We start from the raw sequence: 16,300 nt of genomic DNA on the forward strand, positions 1-16,300 counted from the left end.
AAGCGTCATGTGCAATGGTGAAAAACTGGAACCTTTCCCAGTAAGATCTGGAGTAAAGTAAGGTTGCCCACTATCACCATTATTATTCAATATTGTATTAGAAACACTAACCTTGGCAATAAGAGTCGAGAAAGAGATTAAAGGAATCAGAAAGGAATGAGGAAACCAAACTATCACTCTTTGCAGATGATATGATGGCATACTTAGAGAACCCCAGAGATTCTACTAAAAAGCTATTAGAAATAATTCATAACTTAGCAAAGTTGCAGGTTATAGAATAAATCCCCATAAATCCTCACCATTTTTATACATCACCAACAGAATCTAACAACAAGAGATACAAAGAGAAATTCCATTTAAAATAATGAAGATAAATATTTGGGACATCTACCGGAAAGTCAATAGAGCTTAAATTACAAAAACTTTCAAAAATTAAGTCAGACTTAAATAATTAAAAATATTAAGTGCTCCTGGATAGCCAAGAGAATATAATAAAGATAAATACCTAAGCTAATCTATTTATTTAGTGTTAACTAACAGACTTCAAGAAAATATTTTAATAATCTAGAAAAAATAATAACAAAATTCTATAGAATAATAAAAGGTGAGAATCCTAAAAAGAATTAATAAAAAAATTAAAATGAAGATGGCCTAGCTATGATCTAAAACTATATTATAAGCAGATCACCAAAACCATTTTAATTGGTAAGAAATAGATTATTGATCAATGGAAACAGATTAGGTCACAAGACAGAATAGTCAACTATATAGAACTAAGATTTGACAAACCCAAAGATCCTAACTTTTGGGATAAGAATTCATTATTTTACAAAAACTGTGGGATAACATGGAATTGTATCAGAATTAGGCATGGACCCACACTTAACACCGTAAACTAAGAAAGATCAAAATGGGTCCATGATTTAGAATAAAAGAATGAGATTATAAATAAATTGAGAACATAGGAAGTTATCTCTCAGACTTGTGGAGGAGGAAGAAATTTGACCAAAGACGAACTGAACCTTATTGATCCAAAAATAAGAAATTTGATTACATTTCAAATTAAAAGCTTTCCTTGTACAAACAAAACTAATGCAAACAAGATTAGAAGGAAGAAAAAACTAAAACATCTTCAAGTTAAAGGTTCTGATAAACCTATTCCAAAATATATAGAGAACGACTCTAATTATAAGAAACCAGCCATTCTCCAACCTGGAAAATGGTCAAAGGATATGGAACAGATAATTTTCAGACGATGAAATTGAAACATTACCATCATATGAAAGAATGTTCCAAATTATTATTAATCAAGAATGCAAATTAAGACAACTCTGAGATACCACACATACCGTAGTTGGATAAGATGCCTGGAAAATAATGACAATTGTTGGAGGGGAGGGAAAATTGAGACTTTGATACATTGTTGGTGGAGTTGAACAATCCAAACATTCTGAGAGCAATCTGAAATTATGCCCCAAAAGTAATCAAACGGTTCCTTTGACCAGAGTGCTACTACTGGGCTTATACCCAGGGGAAATTAAAGAAGGACCCTTTGCCAATATTGTAGCCCTGTTTGTAGTGGCTAGAAACTGGAAAATGAATGGATGCCCATCAATTGCAGAATGGTTGGGTAAATTGTGGTATATGAATGTTATGGAATATTATTGTTCTGTAAGAAATGACCAGCAGGATGAATACAGAGAGGCTTGGAGAGACTTACATGAACTGATGCTAAGTGAAATGAGCAGAACCAAGAGATCATTATATATCTCAACAATGACACTGTATGAAGATGTACTCTGATGGAAATGGATTTCTTTGACAAAGAGACCTAATTCAGTTTCAATTGATCAATGATGGACAGAAGCAGCTACACCCAAAGAAAGAACACTGGGAAATGAATGTAAACTGTTTGCATTTTTGCTTTTCTTCCCGGGTTGTTTTTATCTTCTGAATCCAATTCTCCCTGTGCAACAAGAAAATTGTTTGGTTCTGCACACATATATTGTATCTAGGATATACTACGACATATTCATCATATATAGGACTGCTTGCCATCTAGGGGGGGGTGGAGGGTGGGAGGGAAAAATCGGAACAGAAGTGAGTGCAAAGGATAATGTTGTAAAAAAATTACCCTGGCATGGGTGCTGTCAATAAAAAGTTATTATAATAAAACAACAACAACAACAACAACAAAAGTTAATAATAAAACTTCTTTGTATAACTTCTGTAGTTTCCTCTTTTGCACATTTCTCTCTCTCTCTTTCTCTCTCTCTCTCTCTCACCTCCTTTTTCTCTTTCCTATCTCCTCCTCACCCCAGATAATGCTCCTTGTATAACCAGCCATTGTCCCTGAGGACCCAAGTTTGTGGGGACACCTGCAATTAAAATCAAAATGGTTGCATTTCAGAAGACAAGACCTTACAGGTATTATATAGTTCATATTCAACATCTTATGATGAAAGAACATAGAATTGGAAGCCAGGATTGCTGGAATTGCTGGAAGCATAGGATTGAATTCTAATTCAGGCTCTTCCACTACTTGGGTAAGTCATAGTTTCTTTGTGTCTGGCTTTCTTTAAGTCCAAAATAAGGCAGATAAATTTATCAAGGAAGAAAACTCAAGATTGCTTTTTAAAAAGACACAATAATCAAAATTATTTTTCTGAAATAAATACATTTTAATGTTCATTATATATAGTTAGCATAGAGATGTCAGGTATAAGTCATACTTATAATTCCATACAATTATACCGCTTTATGCTATATGCCTCTTTTATAGCCTCTTGGGAACTCTATAATAAATTATAAAATTTATTTATGGTTATTTCTTATCATGATTATAAAGGCATTCAGCAATTGCTTTCTCTCTTTTTTTAGGTATAGAATTTTTGCTATTCATTAATTTAAAACATTTTTTTTCCCAAGTGACACACGTGGGCAAAAATGTTTGTAGCAGGCCTTTTTGTTGTGACAACGATCTGGAAACTGATGTCCATCAATTGGAAATGGCTAAATAAGTTATAGTATATGAATATTATGGAATATTATTGTTCTATAAGAATTATCAGCAGGATGATTTCAGAGAGGCCTAAAGAGACTTACATGGACTTATGCTAAATAAAGTGAGTAGAACCAAAAGAACATTGTACACAGCAATAACAAAAATACATAATGATCAGTTCTGATGGACATGGCTCTTTTCAATAGTGAAATGATTCAGGCCAGTACCAATGGTCTTTTGATGGAGAGAAACATCTGCATCCAGAGAGAGGACTGTGGGGACCAAGTGTGGATCACAACATAGTATTTTCACTTTTTGTTTTTGTTTGCTTGCATTTTGCTTTCTTTCTCATTTTTCCCTTTTTGATCTAATTTTTCTTGTGCACCATGATAATTGTGGAAATATGTACAGAAGAATTGCATATGCTTAATACAGATTACTTGCTATTAAGGAGAGGAGGAAGAGGGAAGGTAGAGAGAAAAAATTTGGAACACAAAGTTTTGCAAGGATGAATATTGAAAACTATCTATGCATATGTTTTGAAAATAAAAAGCTTTAAAAAGTTATTTCTATTCTGAATTTTTTATAATAGCTTTTTATTTTTCAAAATATATGCAAAGATAATTTTCAGCATTCACTCTTGCTAGACCACGTGTTCCAAATTATTCTTCCTTTCCCCTATCCTCCTTCTCTAGACAGCAAGTAATTCAATACAAGTTAAACATGTGCAAAGCAATTGCTTCTTTTCAAATCATCTTATTTTTTGAAGATTTCAAAGTAAATCTAAAAAAGTAACATTTTTTTATCTTTTTAAATTTTTTATTCAATTTTTTATAATAAAATTGAAGAACTATCAGCCTATTTAAATATTTTTTCATCTCTAGAAAATGTTTATGAGAATGGTTTATGCATGTTTCATACAGTAAACTTGAAGCAAATACGATAAAGTAACAAGCAGGCATTTGCAGATGATTTTCTAAAGCAAAAAGATATGTTTTCACAATCATATTCCTTACTCAGTGGTATAGAAATATCTTTCTAATTATTGTTAGTTGAATTCAAACAATTATTTTACTTGGTAGAATAAAATTAACAGCTCTCCTTAGACAAGATATCTCCCATAGGAGATTATGAAATTATGGTAAATTTAATGATATGATATAATCAAAAAATAACTTTATCCAATGATACACATTCACTTGGGAATTCTCTCTTCATCTCTCTGAGACTTATGTTTTCATTTTTAAAATGACGATGTCCTCTGAGGCCCTTTATAGCTTTAGATATATGGTTGATTGACAGTTCAAATAGAAGAAAAACTGATATGTGGATAGAGAAGTTATCCAAATTTTCTGAGCTGAAGAATGAAGTCCTACTGTTGCTCAATGAAATCATAGTTGTTTGAAAGAAATTAAATTCACCATCCAGAAAAGAAAATCAAAGTGAAAGAAAAATTTATATTGGCCCGATTACAACAACAGGTCAGTCTGCAGATGGACAATGAACTAGACCAGGAATTAAGAGGGGAAAAAAATTAAGCTGGATTGTTTTTGGAAAAAATTTTACTACATTAATAATTCCAAGTATGATTTCTTGGTGCTGAAAACAATTCATCTTTTTAAATAATAGTATTGTCCTGGGCAACTGGGTGGCATAGTGAATAGAGGGCCAGGTCTGGAGTTAGAAAGATGAGAGATCAAATCAGATTCAGACACTTACTGGTTGTATGACTTTAGGAAAGTCATTTAATTCCTGAGACAAATATGCCTCAGCTCCTCATCTCCAAAATGAACTGGAAAAAAAAAAAGACAAATTATTCCACATTTTTGTCACAAAAATCCAAATGGGATCATGAAGAGTTGGACACAACTGAAATGGTTCAATAACAACAAATGACTAAGTTGCACAAAGTTTAAAAGTATAGATGCTCTGTGACCTGAACTAACAGAACGATAAACTTAACAGATTCTTTCAAGTGACTAAATTGTAAGGGACATAGTTTGGTGTAGTAGAAATAATGTAGGCTCAAGAGGTAGGAAAACCCATTTTCAGTCTTGTATTTATTCTTTAAGCTTATGTTCTTTGTCAAGATAGTTCATCTTTCTGTGCTTTATTTTTAACTGTAAAATTAACAAGTAGGATTAAGTGATCTCAAATGTTCTATGTTGAAAATCTATGATTTGGAGCACATATATATAAATACATTTACTATTTTACAGTAACATATTTTTAATTATAATATCTTTGTTTTATGACATATCATAGCTAGGATGGATTTGATGGTTTTTTATTTTTGTTTTTGTTTTGTTTTGTTTTTGTTTTTGTTTTTGTTTTTTTACAAATTCATGGCTCCTGAAGCCTGCAATTAGTGAAGACTCAGAGAAAAACAAAATATTCTTGCTACTAAAGTCCTTGGCACTATCAAATGATTCAGCATTGGGAAGTGAGGTGATGTTTTATCATTGAAATGGCAAGAAGGAGGCAATATTCTCATCTGTTTTGCTATTGTAGTTAAGAGACCTTGAGACCTTAACATTTGACTTGCAGCTGAAACTTTTCATAGATATTGTCTCTTTCTTTGAAATTTGAGCTCGTTGAACCATGGACTTTTACTTTTCTATCGTATCTTCAAAATCTAGCAGAGAGCTTTGCACTTAGGGCCTTAATAAATATTTTTTCATTCATTCATTCAAGAATAAGATTCATAATTATGACCTCATTCCTATGGGAAAGTATACTCTGGTCAAAAGTATATTATGGTTGAAAGACAGAATAGTAAAGAATACTTAGAAAATCTTCACAAATACTAAGTATGAAATTCTTAATCAGGTACTAGTTCAATAGACAAGGATGGAAAGGCACTGTTCACAAGTTCAAGATGAGTCAGATCTGGTAGAAGGAGGGTGAATGTGAAGCAGGGATTTTTGTTAAGGGTTGTAGGGTGATCTGTATTCATTAACTCTTCATATAGATTAATCCATATAATATAGGGCTTTATGACTCAAGACAAATGTCAAACATTTGGAGAAATTTCAAAAAGATGACTGAAATACTGAAAAATAGATTCTTAGCTGGCATTAAGAAAAATAAGGTGTCCTTCCAGGCCTGACCTTCAGAAATCATGATCCCTTTCTAACAGGACTTTTGTCCTGGGACTGAGGTATTCTAATTGATGTATAGTGCAAGTTCACCTAATAGATTAATAGCTAATGGGTTAATGGTCGTGATTCATATCTTAATTACTAATTTATGCAGAAGCCATCTGCAATGCTATTGCAGCCCCATTTCTTTCCCCCACTACCACATTTATGTAATATTTAAACTACAAACCAAAAAAATGCCCTGGTAGTCAACTAACCTAACACTCGCACTTACCATCCCTGGGATTTCACAAATGAAAACTTTCTTTTCTGATTCCTACTTCCTTATCTGTTATCTCTCCCCTGTTAGAATATAAGTTCTTGGAAGGCAGAGCAGAGCTTGTTTCCCTTTTACCTCTTATATGTCGAGTATTTAGCAAATTACTCAGCACTTAGATTTTTAATGAATGCATATTCATTTATTGATTTATTCACTGATTCTTAATGAGGGAAATGTTTGCTTACCATAAACTACATTGATAAAATTTCATTTACAGTAAGAAAGATGTGTGGCATTTATTTCACATGTTGTACATTATATCAGGAAATATCACAATAATCCTATAGAGCAGGAAGGGAGAGGACTAGAGAGTGGAGCTAGAATTTCAGTAAAATAGAATAGTTTTTGTTGAGTAAACTTCCTCTAGCAATGTAGGTTGGCATCTTCATCTTCTAGTGTTAGAGTTTCCTAGAGCATGAAGAGCTTCAATGACTTGACCAGAATCACACAGACATCTTGTGTCATAAATGAATTTAGATCTTTCTAGATTCTGGGCAGCTTCTATGCTATGGTGTCTCTGTGAGGTAAGTAATAGAGATGTTATCTCCATATTGTATAGGGGAAACTGAGACTAAGAGGAATTTAAAATTTAAATTTGATTTTAATTTAATATTAGTGTCTGTATTTGAATCTATATCTTCCTGGCTCCAAGTCCAGAATTCTATCTACTCTGCCATAAGATCCATGTGATCATTTTAGGAGTATTACATTTTAGGAAAAACATTGACAAACTGGAACACATTTACAGAAGGGAGATCAGAATGATGAAGAGACAGGAAGTCAAGACATATGAACTATGGATGTTAAGCTGAAGAGGAGAATAATAGGATTCATAAAGATTAAAAATCTAAAAAAAAGAATCAAAAAATTCATACTATTTCATTATCTAGATGAGGGAACTGAGTCCAAGAAGAAATGTGAGGTTAAATCACTTGCTTGCCTAGCAAATATATAGTTTGGATATAGATCAGAAAACTTAAGGGAGACATGACACCTTTTTCCAAGCAGTTGAAAGGATGTCTCATGAAAAAGGTATTAGATGTATTCTGCTTAGCCTCAGATGACAGAAATGGAATCAGTGGGTGAAAGAGACAAGGTTTAGGCTTAAAATGTAAGAAAATATTCATTGGATGAGAACTGTCTTGTAGTAGAATGTGATACTTATGAGGTGGTGGTATCCTATCATAGGAAATCCTTACATGGAGGTTGAATAATGACCATCCATTAAGGATGTGGTATAAGATATTGCTCTTACTATACTCACTGTACTAATTTGATCCTTGAGAACCCTTCAACTCTCAGATCTCATGACTTTGTGACCTACAGAAAGATTACAAGCATTGCAATTATTTAAGTTTTGGAGAAATGGTTCAGGGTTGTTGTTATAATATTAAATAGATGTAAATTAGATATCTCTTGTCCCCCTTAAGACCTAGTTAAGGAGAATGAGCTTCAATTATAACACTAGGACTTGGTTTAGAAAGAAAAAGGATATTGTGACAATCGATGCTAAAAACTGAAGTTGGATCATAAAGGATATTAGGGTTCTTTATCAATTATTAATCAGGAGTAGTTCAGGTGTTAGACTTTGTATCAAAAAGAGTTTGGAACATCTATTTTAAAAATTAATTTAAGAATTCTGTCTTTCCAGTTCTTTACCTTTCTTTATCTAGAGAGGGCACCAAAATATGCTTATTTTTTCATTCCTGGTATTGGAACTAAATAATTTTATTTTTAATTATCCTTTCCTTCTCTGGTTTCAATTTTCTTTCTCTACTTGAAATCTTGATTTGTTACTATCCCTAAAAAAATGTGTTGGTTTTTTTTTGCCCTACTATCTACAAATAGTCTTTCAATGATGCCTACTTCTCCTTTTATCTGCTTTGTCTTTGTGACAGCATCTTCACCATTATAGAGAAAGAAATTGAAAATGAATCCTTTAATGGGTTTTCATGAGTTGAGTATTCCCTCTCTTAGTAATTTCTAGTTTTCTTTAAAATGTAGACCAAAATGCCATCCCTAATAAGATTATAGGATGGAAAGAGGTCAAAAGATCATAGTATTATGCCTCAGTTTCCCTGAATTGTTCTGTCTCAGTTTCCTTGGTGGCAACTTCCTCTTCCTGGCCATTAGGAGTGAAAGAATTAGGGCCTCTGGAGCTCTGGCCACTCATACATTCCAAAAAGTCATAAAACTCCACATGGATTATCTCAAATACCTAGATGGTACTCTCATCTTTCTGGTCTCAGACTTCCTGTTTCTTGGTTCATCTTCTTGACTCCCAACCTGTCAGAATTAAAAGTTATGGTCCTTCCTGGAATTTCCACTCACCTAGTTTATGCATCTCCCTCCAACCTGTCTTTGTTTCCCTGATAGTTGGAGCCCTATAAAAGTCTCTGGAATTAATTGCTGGTTGCTGGTTGCTTTGAAACAAGAGTCCCATTCAGCTGACTAGTCAAAGCTCTTCACTAATAAATTATTAAAAACTCTAATCTCTGTCTTGCCTCAATTTCTCCGGCATTACATTTCTGGAGTCTCCTGTGAGATCTGAGATCTGAGAGCAAGCTTAGAGATTAGAGATTATCAGGTCTCTGTCTGGAGCCTTGTTCAGGCTGAATCTGGGCTCTTTTAGGGAGGCCAGATTCTGGTTTCTTCCAGAATCTCACAGAGAGAGCAGTTCCACCCATAAAAAGAACTCATCACGGATACCCCCATTTCGGCCATGTGAAGAGTCTGTTTTGAAATGCCTGCAGGGTAAGTTTTCTGTCTGGTCTGATTGCTATCAAATCTGGGTCCCCAGAAAAAGTTGGGCTGACAAGCCATACAACTCTGGGAAATGCTAAAAAGGATTCCTTGTGGCAAAATCTGGTCTGGATGCCTTTCGGCATTAATTTGGGTGTTTTCTGAATATGTTTTGATTCTAAGTGTCTTTGGACAATAAATCTGAGTGCTTCTGAGCACCACTCTGGGTGTTTTTAAAACACAATCTGGTCTGGTGCCTTGTGGCACAAATCTGGATGCCTCCCAGCACAAATCTGGGTATTTTTAAGCACTGTTTTTAAAAACTACTGATCTGGGTGTCTTTGGGCACAAATCAGGGTTCTGGGTATTTTTTTTTTTTTACATCTGGGTACTCTCTATGAAGGCAGAGAACACACCAGAGTGGAGTATTGGAAGCCTATTTAACTCCCCTCACAGCACTCTTGAGATATCAGGAGTTTGCCTCTAGTGTGTATGTGTTAAATGTTGTGTCTGTGTGGTCTGTATTTGTGACTGTCTGCCTGTTGTGCAGATTTAAGGAGTTCTGTTAAGTTTTAAGAACAATGATTAAGAAATTTGACAATTGGTCATTTCAATATTGCAAAGGTCCTTAGCATAAAACAGAAATGCTTGTGGTTTTAACTTATTAGATCTAATTGTAACCTGTTTGCACTAATTTTAAAGAAAAAAGAACAGAAAAAAGCTTTTAAAACCCTGGCAGAAAAGCAATCGTTTTTGGGGGGGAAAAAAAGGAGGCAATAAAACCTTATCTGCAGCTCTATCTGAGGGGAGATAAGAGAGAAAACAAAAGAAGGTGATGTCAGTTGCTTTGGTGAAAAAACTCTGATGGGGGTGGAAATTAGTCTTCTAGTCAAACTTCTGAGAGCCAATTTACATATATATATATATATATATATATATATATAGTGTGTGTGTATATGTATGTGTGTGTGTGTGTGTGTGTGTATAAAACCAAATGGTAATTCAGTTTGTATGCAACATTTAATTAGGATTTAGAATGAAAAATATTGGGTTAAGATTTGGGTAACTGTTGCTGTAAAGTATGTTTATAGTATGTATCTGCATTATCTAATTGATCACAATGGTTCTTTCAGAACATGTAATTATTTGAGGGATCTTTAGATAAGTTCCAGAGTGGAAAACCTCGACTGTTTGTTATGTTTAGAAACTTTAATTCACTTTCAGGACTTGTGTGTGAAGTGACTACATGACAATTGGAGCCCTATTTATTTCCCCTTGGATGATTCCTGCAATAAAACAAAAGGAAAGAATAAGAGATAAGGGACCAGGAAAGCTGGTGGATTTCCCCCCAGAATATGTGAAAGTATGGCAACCCTTAGTGCCACTAATTGCTCTCTACTTTGCCCCAGACATTATTGCCACTCTTAACCCACCAGTTCAAATTGGAAGCCTTCCCAGCAGTCCTTTTTTCATCTTTCCTCCTTACTTGGTTTATTATTTAAACCCCAGCTGGACTGTGATTGCTGGCTCTGCTTTAACTTTGAACCAAACCCTCTTATTCTGTTGGAGTTGCTCTAGCTTACTCAGTTTCTGGAACCATTTTTTGATTACTTGTTCTTGGGAACAATCAGAAATCACCCTTGGAAGTCTTCAAGGTACAAGTACCTGTCTTATGACTGACAGTCTCTCTGATCCACTTCTTCAGTCCTTTAACCCAGTTCCTTAATTAGTATTTCAGCATCCTCGAAGAACATTGCAGTTTGATATCAGGCCTCTGAAGGTTCATGGTTTGCCTGCCTTGATGGTTTGAGTAAGTGTGCATACTCCCACACTCTGCTCAGTAACTCAGGTCCTTTCTGTAGTGGTGTTCCTTAGCCTTCTTTTTCTTCTGGGTGAGGACAGGTAGAGCAATTTCAGGTCCCACCCTTCCCCCTTTAGAGTCTCTGACAGCCATGTAGTGCCCCTCCTAGAAGGGCTACCACAACTGCCTTGAGCACTGCTTCCTCTACAAGCAGATGCCGAGTTAAGTGTACAAATGACTGCAGACCTTACTCACATTGAATTGTCTCTCAAATTTGATTCCCTGGCTGAGATGGTGTTCCAGAACTGCAGAGGACCTGATATGCTTGCAACAGGGAGGCCTCTGTTTAGCTTAAACAAGGAATGCTGTTAACAACTCTGGCGTTATCAGGGAGATACTTGCCCTTGCCATAGATTCTTGCACCTTTTCTAATTTTATTTTGACTTATCCACTCCAGGTAGGGTCAGTCAAAATCATTGTTCTGAGATTCTCCAAGATAATTCATTGATTTGAATATTCAGGAAAGTGTGGAATATTATGCCTCAGTTTCCCTGAATTGTAGTACCTCAGTTTCCCTGAATTGTTCTGCCTCAGTTTCCCTGGTGGTAACCTCCCCTTCGTGGCCATCAGGACTGAGAGAATTAGGGTCTCTGGAGCTCTGGCCACTAGCACATTCCAAAGAGTCATAAAAGTCCAGATGGATTATCTCAAATACTTAGATAGCAACTTTCTATCTTTCTGGTCTCAGACTTCCTGTCTCTTGCTCAACCATCTTCTTGACCTCTAACCTGGCAGAATTTTAAAGTTATGGTCCTTCCTAAAATTTCCACTAACCCAGTGCTCTGCCCCTACCCCCTGCCTTTGTTTCCCTAATAAAGCAGCACTATAAAAATCTCTGGAATTAATTGTTGGTTGCTGAATGCTTTGAGACAAGAGTCCAATCCACAAGCTGGCTATGGCTAATATGGCTTCATTAGTCCAAATTCTCTACTAATAAAGTATTAAAAACCTTAATCTCTGTTTTGCCTCAGTTTCTTTGGCATTACAATGGTCCCACATTTTCATTTTATTAATGAGGAACTTAAGGCCTAAGAAGTTCAATCAACTTGCTCATAATCAAACAGTTATTATTGAGAATCATTATCTCCATTTCTACCTTCATTCCTCCCCATATATACATGTGCACACACACATATATATATGTATGTATATATATATATATATATATATATATATATATATATATATATATTTGGATGTGCTTCTTGGTCAGAAATTGGTTGGCATTTTTTATCATTGGCCTTCTGCAATCATAGTTGTTCATTGGTAATTAGGAAGCCTTTAAAAGTATAACACACTTTAAATTCCATTTTAGCAGACACCAAAAAAACTTTTAGATTACTTTCTCCTACCTTTTCCATGCCTTTTTCATGGTGTACATTCAAAGAATATTAGTATAAAGGTGGAGTGTGTGGATTAGAAAATTGGTGGGATGGATTAAAAAAATTTTCAAACTTAAAAAGAAGTTGTTTAAAAAAAAATAAATGTTGCTTTAGATTGCTAACATCTCTTTCTTTTCCTCCCCAACTCTCTTTGCCTTGTTTTGTGTATTTATTGTAATTTTACATTGTATTATTGTGTATTTTATTGTAATTTTATTTTTTAAATGAAAAATTAAAAAAATCTATTTAATCTTCCTACTACCTCAAATCCATTTGAATAAATAGGGCAAATTGTGGGTGAACTCCTATAATAGGGGTTTGACTATATTGTTTAAATAAAATAAAGAATCATTTATCTTTGTATCTCCTTCAATGCCTAGGGTAACACATGCATTGAACCTAGATGGTGTTTCATAAATATTCATTGAATTAATGTTGAGTGAATGCAAAAACATCTCTGGGTATACCTTGTGGGCCTGGTGTTTGAAAACAAACAATTGTCATAAAATCAGAAGCCTTAGAAAAGTGGACTTTAGTATTCATTGGTTCATCCCTCTCATAGACAAACTATATTTCTTTTGGGTTTGTTCATTTCTCCCAGGTTCCTTTTGATGTTTTGCTTAGCATACCTTTTCCTTAGATAAGCCAAATGTTGGACAGCTTGGTTCTGTCTAAATCTAACTATAGCTGGATGCTTTTGTTATATTCTTGATTTTCATGGGAAAAGATTGCCCAAGGGAGAGAAATAATAAACTCTCTTATGGACTGTTCCATTGTCTAGGAAACTGAAATAGGGATATTTTTAAAAATTAAAATTTATTTTTCTTAAATTATCAAATATGTATTTTCTCTCTTTCCTCACTTCTCCTTACTGGGACAAAAATTCAACAAATCTTATGTAATAAATATGTATAATTTTTAAAAATTCCAACATTGGCTAAGCCCATGTCTATTCAACCTGGAAAGCAATTTGGAAACATATCCTGATAGAATTTATTCATATCCTTCAAACCATTAATACTATAGAAGGTATTTTTGTAGTAAAAATTTTAAAAAGATGGAAATTACATGCGTTTCTTTTTTTCTTGAAGTTAAAATTATTCAAAAATAGGTCAAACTAAATCTTTGCATATATTAAAATTGAATCACAATGTTTAAAAAAAATACTAGTACAACTCTTGTATGAACGTGTTTATTAAAAGTCGATAAGTAGCTTTAGTACATAGATCTAATAAGAATATAACAAGCCACTAAAAGAAATGATTTCTGTAAGAATGATCTTTCAGTGTTCCTAAGCAGATCTCCAAACTATGTACATTTGTATATGCTGAAAGATGCTCTTCCTTCTCACTGCTGTTTGCCTTGCAGGTATAGCTTAATTGACTGTGATGACTAAAGGCCACAAATTCTTGATCTTAAAGTTCCAGCTTGAAGGTAATATGCCCTGGGCTTACCTGACTCTGGAGACATGCTTTTCCCTTGTATAAATACATAGAAATTGTCATTGTTGCTGTTTGTCCTTCATTTTCAAAGAGACTTCAAGGTGTCAAGAGACATCACAGGTGATGTCTTGACTTGTGAATAAATTGGATTTAAGTGAGGCAGAATTGCCCAGTCATCAGTCTTAGTCTTCCAGAGTCATCAAAGTCCAATGGCAAAACAAAAGTCAAGATCACTGTCAGTGGTCCAGGATGCAGTGGAAAATCTTTGATGTTTTTGATGTAAGACCAAACTCTAAGTGTTGACCTACTTGAATAAGATTTCATTAGTATACAGAATTTTCTTAAAGGAAGGTTCTTCTACCAATACAGGTTAGCAGTTGCCTTCTCCACAACTTAGTTTACTTGAAAACAGAAGTTAAATGAATTGCCTAGGTTATATGTCATAAGTGGCTATCTATTTACTAAGCCACACTGCCTCTGTATTGGTATATGTGATAAAGTATAATATATAATGATATAAAACTAATAACTAGTAATTATAATTATACTAGTAACTTTCTAAGAATATAAGTTGCAGATCATGAATCTTTCTGCGCTAGTGATTTTCCTTTCTTTGTTCCCTATATCAACATCCAGTCCAAAAAAAAACATTTATTGCATTTCATTATATGATATGATGTGATACAATATGATATAATATAAAAAGTAGACTTAAAGTAGGGAAAATCTAATCTTGGCCATTTTATTTTACTACTCAGTGCCCTTGGCAAACTTGAAAAATTATATATTATTATACTTTATCTGGAAATTGCATTTGTGAAGTGAGTTTCCATACTGATGAAATTACAGCAATTAGTGTTAGGATTAGACACTCTTTGTGTCACAGTAAAAAGTTCTGAATTTGAAGTCAAAAATTCAAAGATAGTCCTAAGTCCTAGGTCTACCATGTACTATCTATATGACTTTAGGCAAATCCCTTTATCTCTCTACAACTCAATTTTCTCATCTGTAAAATGAGAAGTTTGTACTAGATCAATGATGTCAAACTCAAATAGAAATAGGGATCACTAAACAATACATAAGCATCCCTATAAGTGCATATTAACTTAGAAAATCACATATTAATATTATCTCTGTTTATTTTTTATTTAATGTTTTCCAATTACATTTTAATCTAGTTTGGATTACTCTGGGGAAAGTTGTGAAGTACATTCTGTATGTTATTGTTTGATCCATCTGTATGGGGTATTCACACTAGAGTGTGAGTGCTTGCTGAGCCCTTTTCAGAGCTACTTATTCACTTTTGGTCTACACATTCACCCACCTATTGCTTCAAGATGCTGTAGCATGTACAGCAGCCACACCCCAATAAAACTATGTTGGAAGATGGAATAGACTAGATTGAAGGTAACTAATAGGACTCAAACCTGTCAGTGAGGTTAGGGAATTGCCTACCTCCAACTGTGTGGAGGTCTTCATATAGTAAATTGGACAGATGAAGATAGTTTGTTCCAGTGGTCATGAAGGTGGTTGAAAAGGAATTGTAGGGCATTTAAAGCTTACTTGGACATCAGATATGTCATCCACTGCATATCAGGCCATTGCCAGTTCTCTTGACTTTTGTCCTGCCAGTGGAGAGAATAAAGCTGACAACTTTATGCAACCCTGCCTCACTTAAATCCAATTCACACATAAGTCAAAACCTCACCCATGATGTCACTAGTTATCAAATAGTAAATAGATAACCCTTCATGTTTCTTCCAGCTCCAAGTCTATGAAACTTTGACAACACCTATCTTATAGGTTTACAATTACGTTTACAATTTGGGATAACAAAAGAGGAAGCTAGGAGCATAGTAAAAAGCTGTACAGCTTGCCTTCCTTTCCACCCTCCTACGCTCCCTCCAGTGAAGAACACTTGTGGTTTGAGACCCAATGAAATCTGGCAAATGGATGTGACCCATTATAAACCTTTTGATCGTCTGTCTTTTATCCACGTTGTGGTAGATACCTTTTCAGGATTCACTTATGGAATACCAGCAGCAAAAGAGACAGCCCGAGTGGTCATTGAATTCCTCATACAAGCATTTGCAATTATGGGTGTGCCACAAGAAATAAAAACAGATAATGGACCTGCATATACTTCCAAACATTTTGAACACTTTTGTGCACAGTATAAGATTTTACACACCACTGGCATACCCTTTAATCCTCAAGGTCAGGCAATTGTAGAAAGAAGAAACAGAGACATTAAGACACTCCTTCAAAAACAAAAGAAAGGGGGAGCCATGGGTAACCCTAAAGAACTTCTAAATTTAGTTCTCTATACCATTATTTTTTTAATTTTTGATAAAGATGCATTGGCTTCAGCAGGCAGGTTTTATAACCCACCAGAAGAGCAGTGTCCAGTGCAAGCAGCTCCACTATCTTTAGATAATCTCCAGGTGAT

Source organism: Sarcophilus harrisii, chromosome 6 (assembly GCF_902635505.1).
Source record: "Sarcophilus harrisii chromosome 6, mSarHar1.11, whole genome shotgun sequence".
In the NCBI taxonomy this organism is placed as follows: domain Eukaryota; kingdom Metazoa; phylum Chordata; class Mammalia; order Dasyuromorphia; family Dasyuridae; genus Sarcophilus; species Sarcophilus harrisii.